General features: G+C 53.2%; 1 protein-coding gene across 2 annotated transcripts in view; it reads right to left on the bottom strand.

The window, feature by feature from the left end:
- CNTFR (ciliary neurotrophic factor receptor) overlaps positions 1–10107 on the bottom strand; it is a 170978-nt gene extending 160871 nt beyond the window's left edge. Inside the window, exon 1 of one of the 2 annotated variants that reach the window (XM_048931848.1) lies at positions 9907–10107. The gene's annotated coding sequence lies outside the window, so the exon portion shown is untranslated. Of the gene's footprint in view, positions 1–9644; positions 9723–9906 lie in introns of those variants that run through there. The other variant, XM_048931849.1, reaches the window with a different exon arrangement.
- Positions 10108–13851: the final 3744 nt, after the last annotated feature.

Below are 13851 nucleotides of genomic sequence, written 5' to 3'. Positions count from 1 at the left end.
CGTGCAGCACGAGGTAGGGATCCTCAGCAGGCTTTGGGAAAAGCAGCATTGTCCTGGTACTCTGGTGAAGCGTACAAGGCAAGGAGGGAAGAAAGGGGTTCACAGAGGTGCTCCCAAGCACAAAACCCGCAGCACTGCAGAGAGGACACCCCACAGCCCCCACTCCTCTCACTACCTCCTGCTCCTGCACACTCTCAGGGCAGCAGCTCCCTGTTTGTCCCTTCACATTGCATCTTCAAGCTCCAGCCTGCAGCCTGCCCTGCAGCACCCGCTTCCCCCTCCCCTCAAAGCTCTCCCCATCCCAAAACTCCAGATTTGTTCTCCAGCTGTGGCTACCATAGGACTTGAGCCACTTTGCTCCAGCTGGGGAGGTGTAAGCGAGATTCAAGTAGGATTTGCAATCTTTGTAATGGGCAGTTCATCTCCTCCTGCAGGCTTTTTGAATGAGAAGAGCAAGAGATCACCTCTATACCCAGCGACAATGGCAAGTACCAAGGTGGGTGCAGGCACAACAGAAGAGGGAGCACGAGAAATCACAGAAAGACAGGCAGGAAATAGCTCAGGACTCAGCTTTGAGAAAATACCAGCTAACACATGCAAGGAAAATGATCCACAGCAGAGATATTCAAAGGGAAGCAGAAATCTGGGAAAAATTAATGTCCACGCAGCAATTGAGGGGGGACAGCATGCAGCAGGGCTGCGAAGCAGAGCCCTACAGATTTCTACCTCCAGCAGATCACATCCTGCAAAGGGGAGGAGGTGTCACTGACATGGCTGTGCCCTTTGCCCACTGTGCCTCCAAAGCCCATTCATGCTGTCTGGGCTGGGATGACTAGAAGGGTGAATGGCCAGGACTCAGCAAAGGAGGGTGCTTTGTCTTTCTCCCCACCCCCCCCCCCCCCCGTACTCTCACTTTTAGAAAGCTGTCTGCTGCTATGGCATCCAAGCCCCTTCTGGAAGAAGTTAGAAGGATAATTAAATTCCTCCATCTCCCAGACTGGGTGACAGCAGCAACCTCGGGTGTGCTGCTTGTTGCAGCCAACAATGAAATCGCCTGTGTCACAGCCTCTCTGCACCCACTCGTGCTGGCTCTGCCCTTGAGCATGGGCTCTGTTTGTGCAGCAGCTGCAGGGCATCCCACCTGTGTGCTGGGATCAAAGCATCACTGCTGTACTGAGTTACATGGCATCGGCTGAGCTGCCAGCCTTGCTGTTACTGTTGTGCAGCCACAGTGCACAAAGTCCTCGGCAGTGCTCAAGGACCAGCACACAGCAGGCTGCTCCCAGCTCTGCTCCAGCATAGTCCACTTCTCGTGCAAGGACCCCACCAGCATGTACCGTCACACTGCCACTTGCAAATGCCTTCTCGGGGAGGTTTCTCATTTCTCTCTTCCAGCTGGGACACATGTCTCTGCTCTGCTTGCCAAGGCAAGCCCCCAGTGCTGCTCTCTGCCAGCAGAGCACGGCAAGGCATCAGAGTGACAGCCTCCGGGGACAAAGGCACAATTTATTTGCCACGCATGGACAAGCGCTCGCCTTCCTCGTAGAGAGCTGGCGGGTAAGCTGCTTGTTAGTGTCACTTGTCCTGGTTATCGGCAGGCAGGCAGCCCGCCCGCTGGGGCTGTGTGCTGAGAACCCACCAGCTCAGTGCACACACCTAGGTCAGATGCATTGGCCAGCTCCAGGAGGATGTGATTGCACTGAGTACCCTCACCTTCTCAACCCCAACATCTCTTTCCTAGAGCAAGCCCTGTCTGTCACCTTTCAAAAACCACTGCCAGCTGATCCCAGCATGGCCCAAACAAGAAGGGAAGAATGAAGATGAAATCTGTTTCTCTTCATGCACCCACTGGCAGAGCTGTGGCTCCAGCCCCCACACATCTCTGCTGGTGACAGCAGAGGCAGAAGGAGCCCAGCTGCTCTGCTCCAAGAAGGGATGGAGCAGAGAGAGCTGTTGCAGGGCTAGCACTCAGAAAAAAAGCATCTTCTGCCTGACAACTCAGCAAATCCGATCTGGAACTGGCAGGAGAGAATAAATGTAAAGCCTTCAAATGTCATTTCAGGGGTTCAGCTGCCAGAGGGACAGACAGATAAGCACACAGCATTGCAAGGAGGGGCGGGAGCCCTGCTTTCATCTAGGGAAAGAGTATTCTGGTGTGTCCCACAGCTGGCATGATCCATCTGTAACTCAGTAAGTCTGGTTTTCTGCCACCATCACTGCTCTGGGATCTCCAGGAAATCCCAAAGCCATTCCAGCCTGCAGTTTCCCCTCTGTGCAGGCAATGATACTTTCCTGCATCCCCATGTTGTGGGAAGGTTCACTGCTGACCATGGTAATGTAACATGGCAAACACTGCAAACTAAACACAGATGCAGGTATCACTGTGCACATACACCACATTTTCCTGAACCTAGACCCAAACGCTGGTCAGATAATCCCTATCCATCCCATGTGGGGGAAAGCTGAAACCACCAAGCCCCTTCCCTTGCCAGTGACGTCCCTGACCTGGGGAGAGGTGCTTCACTGCCTTCTTCCTTTCTCAGCCCTGGGGAGGTGAAAAGATCAACTTGGAAAAAGAACAGCACTGCTGGCCTGGCTGAAGGTAAAGACGTGTCAAAACTAGGAAACACAAATGCTGCATGCTCTTGAAGTCAGGGACCCATCTGGGGTCCTAAAGACATTATCCTTCACCCCTGTTTCCTGGAAGAGCAGGAGTCATAGACCCAAAGTGACTGACTCAAAGATAGATGAGGGATAGCTAATGTGTCTGAACAGTGAAAAAACTGCAGGTGGTGATGCAGGGCATCTGTAAGACTCATTCCAGCCCTCATCCCAGCTAGACGAGCCCCACCAGCTCGGTCAGTGTATATCAGAATGGAGAGCACAATGTGCATGAAACAGGAGATCAGCACACAGGGTGCACAGGTGGAAGACAGTCTTTCTGCTGATGGCACCTTGCTGGGTTTTGAAGGGACGGATGGCATCATTGGGAATCCCCATGCAAATGTGTGGGCTATCCTGCAGCACTCCCCAGCTGCAACCATTAAGAGAGGAGCTCCCCAAAATGCCCTGAGAATGGAGACATGCAGAAACATCCCATTACAAGAGTCAGGGGCTTCTGCCAGTTGGCACAGCACTCCTGTGGTATGGCCAACAATGCTGTCAAGCCAACGTGCTCCCTCCTACAACGCCTTCAGCGATGTTTTGTGCCCTGCCACAGACCTTGCTTTCATGCACAAGATAAAACTACATGCACCTACATATCCAATGGGCCTGTCAGACTAACAATGTTAGGACGGGAGATACAGCAGCCGCGAGGGCTGGCCCCTGCTCCAGAGCCCTCGCAGAAATCATGCACACAGGAGACAGAAAAGTCACTGCCGTTCCCGGAACCAAGTCAATAAAAACACAGACAACTCCATCCAGAGCGAGAGAGATTTTTTTATGAATCACAAAGAAAAAAAAAAAAAAAAAAAAGAGCAGTTTCAGCTCCCTCAGCTGCAAATAGGTGAGCAGGCACCACGCAGAGAGCAGGGGAACGTGTCTGTGCAACACGTGTTGGGTGTGCAGCAGGAGGAAGCTGTGCTGTGCAGCAAAGCTGGGGCAAACAGCGACCAAAAGAGAGCAAATAAAGCAGGCTCCAGCTGACACAGCCTGCAGCACACCCTGCAAAATGCACCTCCTCCAGGTGCCTCCGTAGCAAAGCCATCTCTTTCCCAAATTAATAGTTATGTGCTCGTGCACCTTTGCCATAAAACTTATTTCTGGAGCTCTTGGCTATGTGAGGAGTCCCAAGGTATGCACAGAGCGTTTTTGATCAAACCTCAGAGCAGTGGCAACATTTTGTCCTCTCCTTTTTTTAAAATGTATTTATTTCACAGGCGCCAGTGGGGAGGCCAGGGAGGTGATGCACAAAGGAGGGCAAATCACAGATCGGCAGAGCCTGGGACAGGCTGCCTGCCTCCGCATGCGGGTCTGATGGCAGCAGATAATGTGTCCTCATTGTCACCAGCATTATTTTTAGTACATGGACAAAATGACTGTGGTGAAGAGAGAGTACCTGTAACACAAGCAGTTGCCTCATTTCACGAGTGGGCAACCAGAATCTGCAGATCACCATGGCCGTGTTACCCTATACTACGCTCCAGGGACTGTGAAAGCCACTGGAGACCAAGAGATATAGGAAAATAGCAGGCTGCAACTTGGTGAACAAAATGCATTCAGTCCCTTAACACCCACATAATTAAAAGCAGACACATCCCTTGGTAATTACCAGTGTGGGGATGCGCCTGGCTGAGCATTTGCTTTAGGGGAACAGTGGCACTGCCTACAACAGCAAAGCCCCTCTGCAGAGTGGGGCTGCTTGCAGCACTGTGAAAATAAAAGCTGAGTACTGAGAATCCCCTTATTTTCTCACCCAAAGAGCAATAGCAGTGGCTCCTTCCTCCAAAGGAGCTCTGAGCCCTCTCAGGACTGCACTTCTGCCCTGGGGCTAAGCATCTCCCTTGGGCAGCATTTGGGTGTTGGCAACTCCAAGGGTGAGCTCAGCCCTGGCACCACAGGATGCTTCTATTGGGTGATGCCGGGCAGGGCAAGACTGCTCCTGTCCCTATCTGCCAGTCAGCCCCCCTGCTCCACCTGGCTCCTGCTGATGGTCAGCACCAGCTACAAAGGAGCAACTCATGCTGTTTCCTGACTCTGAAAGCACAAAGGGACCCAAGCAGGGGCAGCAGAACTAGACATGCCCCTGTCCCTTCTCCTCCAGGCACTCAGCCCCTCAGGCTGGGTCGGGTCTCAGCTAGTCTCATGCAATCACTCCTTCCTCACATCATCATTTCTTGCAAACCGCCCCAGCCTCCCTCACCCACCCTTCCAAAGCAGGGAACAGCACAACCCCCCCCCCCCTCCGGGGGAAAGGGAGGGGAGATTTCCCCCACTGAGTGCTCGTATTAATTCTTCCATTTGCTGCAGCTTCCTTTTGCTCTGCAACTGTACAGGCATCACTGGAAAACAGCAGCAGCCCCAAAGGGAAACACAAGGCTGATGGGACAGGGGGCATCGATGACATCTTTAGGGTGTCACGGCTAATTAGAGCCCTGATTATACCCTCTAATTAGGTAACACCTTCAGACAAATCACCCTCTCCTCCTCAAACCACAACACTGCCTTCAAACACCATCCCTAATTGACTTAAAAGCAGACTCGGCACTTAAAAGCAGATCCAGCACAGCCCAAAATCCACAGAACCCCGTGCTGGGCTGTGGGAGGCTGAGCACAGAGAGCAAAAAGCAGCACAGCATCGCCTTCGTGCTCCCATCCCACTCTACCAGTGCTGCTCCAGGAGGACGGGTGTGTTTGCATTGCTCTGGTGTCCTAAAATTGTTGCCTGGGGGTTTGGAAGAGAAGCAGCGCTCCAATTCCTGGTGTCTGGCAGCCAGAAAGCATTGAGAACTGACCGGGGAGAAAGAGATGTGCCAGGCTGTTATCAAGCATCTTTTTAAACCAGAAGCTTGACTTCCGTGCTCATTAAGTAACGAATAAACTCAACGTGTCAGGATGTTTTCAGTTTTCCGCTTGTGCATTTTTTTTGTAGCAGATAAGCTAAAAAAAAAAAAAAAAAAAAAAAGAAAAACCCACAACTGCAAACACACTGAACAAAAACTATCAAAATTCATAGAAGATAAATATTGAACCCTTCCAAGCCCACAATGAGAACAATGTCTCTTTATTTGCTTTTTCACAAGGTTTGTTATAGCAAGAGAAAGACTGCAGTATACGGTGCTTTAGTACACATACATGCATTCACAGCTGGAATAATAGACTTTAAGGACGAAAGGCAAAATGACAGTTGAATTTATGCTGAAATGCATAAACACATTTTAAAAAACACATTCTTTGAAACCCTACCCAGATATATAAATGGACACATATCTAATACATAAATATACACGTGTTCCAGATCGATCAGGATGGCTCATCACATCTGACTCTCTAAAGTTTCTGCTGCTTTGGGAAAACACGACCCCGAAGAGGTATCTCACGTGGACTTAACATCCAGCAGAAAATGAAACCAAAGCACGGTCCATCTTCCCAGATTAACCTGCTCCTGTCTGGACAAAGCCTCTGGGGAGGAACTAAAACCACGCTAGGTGTTTCCTGGATTTCCCTAATTCCCCAGAGACCCTCTGTGTGAGTCCACCTCTTTCTTACTTCCAAGATGCTTCCTGCTCAGTGCTCCCATCCCTGCTCCCCCTGCTCCCATGGCCAGGAGCAGCATGGTGTGTGCAGCCGGAGAGATGCATCCTCACCTCAGCAGGACAAGGGACCAAGGACAGAGACTAAGGACCGAGGACATGCCACCAGCATCAGCCTGTGGCCTCTGTAGGGGTTTCATGCTCAGATTCCTGCAAAATGTGCAAAGGGAGCATGCAGGGGGTGAAATGGTCAAGAGTGGCTTTTGCATTGCATTCTTCCTTCCCATTCCCAACAAAGGGGATTCCAGCACATCTCGTGCCCCCTAGTGTCATCCTGGTGAAGGGACTGGCACCCAAACAGGACCAGGACCACCACAGTCACCCCTCTTGTGCACCCACCTAGACTGCCTTCCTACTCCAGGGATGTACCCTGCATTGCAGCCAGAGACAGCCAAATGTGCCGTATCCTGCTGGTCCCCAGACCTCAGCCAATGCCATTTCCTTACACAGGTGAAGGGCAGCGCAGCCCCACTGTTACCCCTGGGCAGCGACATCCCCTCAGGTGTTCCTGCGCCTTGCGTGGTGCCACCTCCATTGTGCTCCTGTAGAGTCTCAGCAAAATGCTCCCCACCAGCAGATCTCCTGGAGAGGGGCCAAGAGGAGGAGGCAGAGAGCATCTGCAGTGGCCAATGTCCAGAGCATGGCTCCTCCTAAAAATAGATGGTCCCTGGAAGGGCACGGCCCTCCCTGCTAATGGGAATGCACAGCGCTGGTAGTTCCAGGTTTGGGATAAGGAAACTTCAAAGTGCACCACTGTACAAAGTGCTGCCTCTACTTGAAGTCCTTGTGTATTGGAGGGAATGTGCATTGAGCCTGTGCACAACCTCAGTTTCCCCATCCATCTTCCTTCCCCGTACAGTTTGTCTCCACTCATTTTGCTCACCTTACCTTGGTTCAACCCTCAGTTTTTTCAGGAAGAGGCAGAGGGTCTCCTGACAACCCCAACGCAGCACCTGGTGCACCAGCACGCAACAGCAGCACACAAACCGAGCTTGCCAACCCACCACCAAAATTTGGAGGAATTCTCCCCAGGGCACTGACCTGGGTATGCTGCTTCCTTCTGCAACACCGAGCAGGGACTATAGCTTAGAATAATGGGGAAGTAACTCAGTTCAGCGCTGACAAAGCATCACAAGCCCCAGCGGGTGGGAGGGGAGGAGGTGTCCTTCCCTCACGCTGCCATGCCTGGTATACATCATGTTTAGGGCCAGGCATACGTCACCAGCACAAAATGGACAAATTGGAAGGATTTCAGAAAAACGAGCGACAAAAATGATGGAGAAGCAGAAGGGATTGATTTACAAAAGGAGATTAAAGGGGCTGTGATCAGTCTAGCTGGGCTGAGCAAGCACTGACAGGGGGAGTCGGATGCTAATCTGCAAATGGGATGAAAATGATACAGGAAGGAATAATTCAGCATCTTCAGTAGTAATGGGATGAAATTAAGGGGAACTTGGGACTCAGTAGCTAGGTGGAGAAAAAAAAGGGAACAAACCAGAAAGGCGAAACAGTGCTGCTTTCCTACTTGTCCATGACTTAGTTTATAGCAAAATACATGTCTGCAAAGTCCAGGACAGCATCCCTACGCCCAAGGTGCACACAGACACACACACACGCATTCATACAGAGAGCCCTTTCCTGCCTCAATTCGCGTCCAGGTAGCAGCATGGCCTCCCCTGACCACTGGCAGCAGACTGGCACTTTGGAAGCCCTGCACAGGGCACGGGGAGCAGAAGGAACGGAGGATGCTCACTGGGGTTTGCACAGGGAGAGGTGCTGAGGCAGATCGCTGCAGAGCCACAGCAGAGAGCGCGATGATGAGCGCTCAGATATTTACACACAAACAGCACATTACTCAGCAACTCCCGTCTGTCAGGCGTAATGGCAGCGGCTGCAATAATAAACGACAGAGCCAAACTCCCTGGCAGAAGCAGGATGCGTTCCTCCGGCTCCACGTGGGATTGGCAGGGGGAAAAGGATGGTTGCACCCTTAGAGCTCCCTGTTTTGCTGAACCATTTCTAAAAGCTGAGCCCCACCACAGTTATCTGTACCCATACACGCACCATGAACTCTGCACCTCCACAGACCGTGCCTCCTTCCTCCCCAGCACAGCAGGCGGGGGCACATTCTGCACGGGGGGCTCCGTGGCTCAGCTGGAGCTGCTCCACACAGAGTGTATCAGACCAAAGACAGCACACGGCTCACGGCTTGGCCTGCTCTGACAGTGGGCTTAGATGAAGTTATCCAAAAGGGTTGCTGCAAACAAGTCCGGCAGGCATGGGGCTCTCACTGCCGAAGCACAACCCGTGCCTGCCTTCCCCAGCGACCCCCATCCCAGCACCTGGTCCCAGTGAGATGCACGGCCATGAGCATCTCTTGCACATGCCCAGAGCCATCAGAGCAGAGCTTGGCTGCTCACAACAGGGAGGGAGTAAGGAGAGAGAACGGCCACCAGAGCAAAATTTGCAAGATCCAAGCAGAAGTCAGAAAGGTCCGGAGCAAAATGCAACCTGAGGAAAGGACCTCCTGGGTTAACTGACAAATAAACACACAGAGAGAACTGAGAAACGAAACAAACAGCTCGGCAGGCAATCCCTTCTCTGCAACCTGTGCTACAGACACGTGTCTATGAGCACAGGGTGGGGAAGAAAGGGGAAAACTGTTTATCAGAGGGAGAGGGAGAAGTGCCAGTCTTTATACCAAAAAGTTTAGTGCCTTAAAAAACAACGGCTGGGGGAGCCTGGGAGAGCCGAAATGTGCAGACCAGGTCCCATCCCCTGCGAAGGCAGCACAGCGTCGCTCATGCGGCGCTTGGAGCCCCGGTCTGGATTTAGAAGGGAAATCACCGGGATCAGGGGATGTCAAGGAGTTTGTGCACACAGGGAACGGTGTGTGTTATGCAATTCCGGAAAGCAGCCCTCATCGTGCTAGGGGTGAGCTGCCGAGCCCGGGACAGCAGATCCACAGCGCGCCAAGCAGATGATATTTTTATAAAATCAGCTCTCCTCACGAAAAAAAAAAAAAAAAAAAAAAAAAAAAAGTAAAAAAGAAAAAAAGGATGAAAGTCAGCGCTGCCACCGCGGAGAGGGCAGGTTGCGCCTTTGGGGCAAGGAGGAAAAACTCCGTTCTCCTGCCCGGGAAATCACAGGCTGCAGCTGACAAAGAGCCCCCCCGCGAGCTCGGCTCCAGCACGCCTAATGCGATGCAGCAGGCAGCGGGCTCGGCGCAGCCCTCAACCTGACGCGGCGGTGCGGCCGCGATGCCCTCCCGGCGCGGGGACGGGGACGGAGGTCCCGCGGTGCCGCCGGGGGAGGGACGGGGGGGACGCGCGGTGGCGGGGCGGACGCGCGGACGGACGGACACACGGACGCACGGAGCAGGAAACTAACTTGCCCGAATGGATTCCTCGTGGGTTTCGGGGCGGCGGCGGCGCGGCCCGCGGCGGGGCACGGACACGCGCGGGAAGGTGCGAGCGGGGGAAATAGCGGGGCGTGGGAGGGTGGCGGCGATCCGGGTGTCTCCCCCTCCCCTCCCTCGCCCACCAGAAAGGCGGCGTTGGTTCCGCGCAGGGCGGCTGGCACAGGGGCTCTACCCTCGCGGCTGGGGGCCACCCTGCACCGCCCCCCCGGCCCCGGCCGCCCCCGTACTCACGGTGCCCTGCTCGCCGCCGCTCCCTGCTCTACCCCATGCAACCACCGGCTGCTTCTGCACCGGCTCGGGGGCTATAAGCTCTTTTAAACTCCAGCACATAACCCATGTGACCGCAGAAGCCACTGGTAAGAAGCGCCGGGGAGCCAGCGATGAGCTCAGCCCGCACCCCCCGGCACAGCGCCGCGGCCGCGCTCCCGGCCCCGCCGCGCGCTCCCGCCTCACGCCCGCACACACACACACACACACGCGCACACACACACACACACGCGCACACACACACACGCGCACACGCACATACACACACACGGGCGTGCACTCACGTGCAAACACGCGCACGTACCCACGCGCTTGCCCTTGCACGCGCACCTTTGCACGCACGCCCGTGCGGGGGCACGCAGCCCACTCGACACACTTGCACACGCACATCACACTCACGCGTGCCCCGTTTTGCACATGCAGCCGTGCACAACGCACCCTGCACAGCCCTGCGGGCACACAGCACCCCAAGAGGAGCAGATCCAAAAGAAGGCACCATGCTTATATGCATCCTGTGAACATGCACGCATCGCACTTGTGAGTGTCTGGCACACGCATGGCCGTGCACATCCCATTGCACGATGACTCACTCCAAGTACCCCTCCAACCGAAGTGCCACACAGCTCCAGACCAAAATAAAAGCACGCTCACACATGCACGTAGTGCACAACTCAATGCACAGGTCTTTGCTCACCCTTGCACAACCAGTGCACACAGCTCTGTGCTCACTCTGGTCTCACACGACCAGTGCACAAGCAGAGCATCCTATATGCACCCACTTTTCCCATTCCCGTGCAACCTACTGGTGCACGTTGCACACCCACACTTGCCCATCCTCTGCACCCCCTGGTTGTAGGGTAACCCCACTTAACCCCACTTCCCATTGCACCAGAGCTGTCATGCAGGTGGGGGTTCTGCAGGACAAGGAGGACAGACGTGCCATGCACAATGCCTCCAGACAAGGCAGAGGCTGCTCCTGCAGTGCAATTCGGGAGTGCCAGGATTAAATGTGCCAGGAGGGGACGGGAGCCGAGCGTGAGGTTTGGGTGTGCAGGAGGCTGGGACAGGCCTGGCTGGGCAGGTGCAGGCGTGTGCTGCTGGGACACGCCAGCAACACGTGGGAGAAGGCAGAGCTGGCAGGCAGAGAGCTTTGCTGTGAGCTGAGTTATGGAAAAGGACTCTTTCCAAGGAATTGCTAAAATTAAAGTGGCTGTGAGGCCAAGGGAGAAAGAGCCAAAGGAGAGGGTGAGCAAGGACAGCCCTGAGGCGAGGAAGGGCAGCATGGGCAGGAGGTAAGGAGTGGGCTGCCACCTCCATGGGCACTGCCAGTGCCTGGTAGTACTTGGGGAAAGGGGAATTGGCACTATGGTGGCAGCAGCTGGGCTGTCCTTTCCTGCCACACCCCCACTTGGTGGCAGCTGTGTGGATACATGCCTCAGTTTCCCCACTTGTGAGTGAGACAAATGCCCATGCAGACACAGCCTGCTCACTGCAAGGGATTTCCAGGGACAGAGAACTGTTATTTGGAGAGCTCTAATGGGAGCTGCAGCAGGGCTGGGTGCTGCAGGCTGGGAAATATCAGCCCCGCAGTCAGCAGCGAGGTCTGCTCCAGCTTCCAGACACCCAAGTACTGCTGGACAAATCACTGTGACTTGAGAAGCAGAGTATGCAACAAAACTGCAGAGGGTTTGGGAGAGATACTCCCCTTGGTGTGCTCTCACCCTCCCTGACATGCCAGGACTGCACAAAACAACAGGACTGACAACAACAAAACTTTCTGCTCTTCCTGCTAAAGCAAAGGGAAAAAGGAAAACAAGCCTACAAAAGCCACTCTGTTTTATCCCAAAGAGATACAAGCTGATGGAGTGAAAGATGCCTCCTCTCCCCTCAGTCCTGGCCTCATGCTGACACTGTGACAGTCTGAGTGGGAGCCAGTTTGAATACAGTTTTTCACAAAAGCCACTATTAATTGGATAGAAATAGTGGAGGCTTCCCCCCCCCCCCCCCCCCCCCCATAATAAATCATCTGTTTATTTTTACTGTTTTTCCTCTTGAAGAATAACCAGCAGGTAGGAACTCTGGGGGAGTTTGTGATGGATAATAACAAGTCCTGAATGCACAACACAGAAGGGGAAGCTGAGAGGAAAGAGGTTGTGCCCAGGGCTATTCAACAGCAATACTGAAGTAAGAACCTCATGCCCAGATGCTCTGGACAAAGTGAAATAGCCACAAAATGTAAGAAAGGAAAAGAAAATTCCAATCCTTTCCCCTTTCTTATTCATCCCTCCAGCCCCACTATCAGCCAAGCTTGAGGTTTAAAAAAAGGAAAAAACAAACAAACAAACAAAGGAGGGAAAGCTGTGAGGGCAGCAACATCCCAAGAAACCAATGGGAAATCTGTGGGGAAAAGGGATGGAAAACTGCAGCACCAACAGGGCCAGAGCTGGACCTGGGGAAATGGTTCTCCCTTAGCATACAAACAGCACCAGGTCACTGCCATGTGCTGTGTCTCCCATGCATCTCCAGGTGGGTGCTGCTTGCAGGCAGTAGGGACTCATTGCAAGCCCATATGCTGATGTCTGACCAGGAGACCATGACCAAAACTGTTGCTCTGCCCCACTGCAGGTGTCCATCTGCCTCCAGCAGCAGGGTATCCGGAGCAGGAAAGTTCATAGAAAAGGAAGGGTGGAGCTGAATCTTGGTTGGAGCCTGAACTCTTTGGCCAGATGTAAACACAGATCCCTTGGACACCTCAGGGATGGCATTCACGTGGTCGTGTACATGTAAGGGGAAATTCTGGGCCGGTATCTTTCCAAGCATTTATTTGATAATTCATAGCAAACATCTGACTAAATTACTCTCAGATTATTCAACCATTGAGAGAGTTGATTGAGTGATTGCTGGTGAATCATTTGCTCAAAGGAAAATACTCGGATTCCTACAGTGAACTCCTGGCAGCCAACGCACTGTGCTCCAAAATCCCCATTCCACCGAGTTCATGTTGGCTCCTCGTTCACCACTTCCCAAAAACATCCCCCCACTCTGATCAAATCTTCGCCATCGGTAGGAGCAAGGTGAATAGGAGACGTGGGGAACCATTCCTTGAATTCCTGCTGGACTCGAGGCGAACAACAACACAGCAGGCTGAGCTGGGAGCCTTGTCTTTCGCCTTTGTACAAAAGAGATTCTCCAGAGGGGGAAAACCCCACAACAATGGTGAGGAAACCTACAGGGGAGGCAAAGAAAGCGGCTGACCTGGCGTGCTGCAGGTCATAAAAAAGTACAAATGATCTCGCAAAGAAGCAGGAAAATACGAGAGCGGCAGAACCTGCGAGCTCTTTACCAGCCCAATTTAATCATCTTCCCAGCAAATGCTCCCCACGAGGAGCAGGAGAGGAAAGCAGATCATGAAAAGATTGCAGGCAAAGGAATTCTGCCAGTGCTCCTGGACTGATTAAAATTCCTCAGGACTCATGGCAGGAGAGATTATTTTATGTAAAGCTTCACCTTGTCTTTATTACATTTGCCAAAGTTCTTCCTGTGGAGATGGAAGGGGATGGAGGGAGGTGCGTGCGTAAGACAAAGGCAGAGATAATAAACTCAGGGCTCGGCGACGGCTTCCCGGCTGCAATGCACGTTCCTGGGAAGGATGGCGGAGGGGAGCATCTGTGTGCGTGCACACAGTAAAGAGCAGCCATGGGGACGCGGCCACATCGGGGCGCAAAGGTTTGCAGGGGAGGAAATGCTGTCCTTGGTGCACCCACACTCAGGAACATTACCAGACCACTGCTGGAAAACAGTGACTGGCTCACAGCAAGACCCCTCACTGCTGCTGCTGGGTACGATTTCAGTGACAAAGTGTGTCCTGACACCTGTTTTAATAACATCCATCCCAACACCCTCAGCACA

This window comes from Lagopus muta, chromosome Z (assembly GCF_023343835.1).
Source record: "Lagopus muta isolate bLagMut1 chromosome Z, bLagMut1 primary, whole genome shotgun sequence".
Taxonomy (NCBI): Eukaryota; Metazoa; Chordata; class Aves; order Galliformes; family Phasianidae; genus Lagopus; species Lagopus muta.
This window is presented reverse-complemented; position numbering and strand designations above follow the sequence as displayed.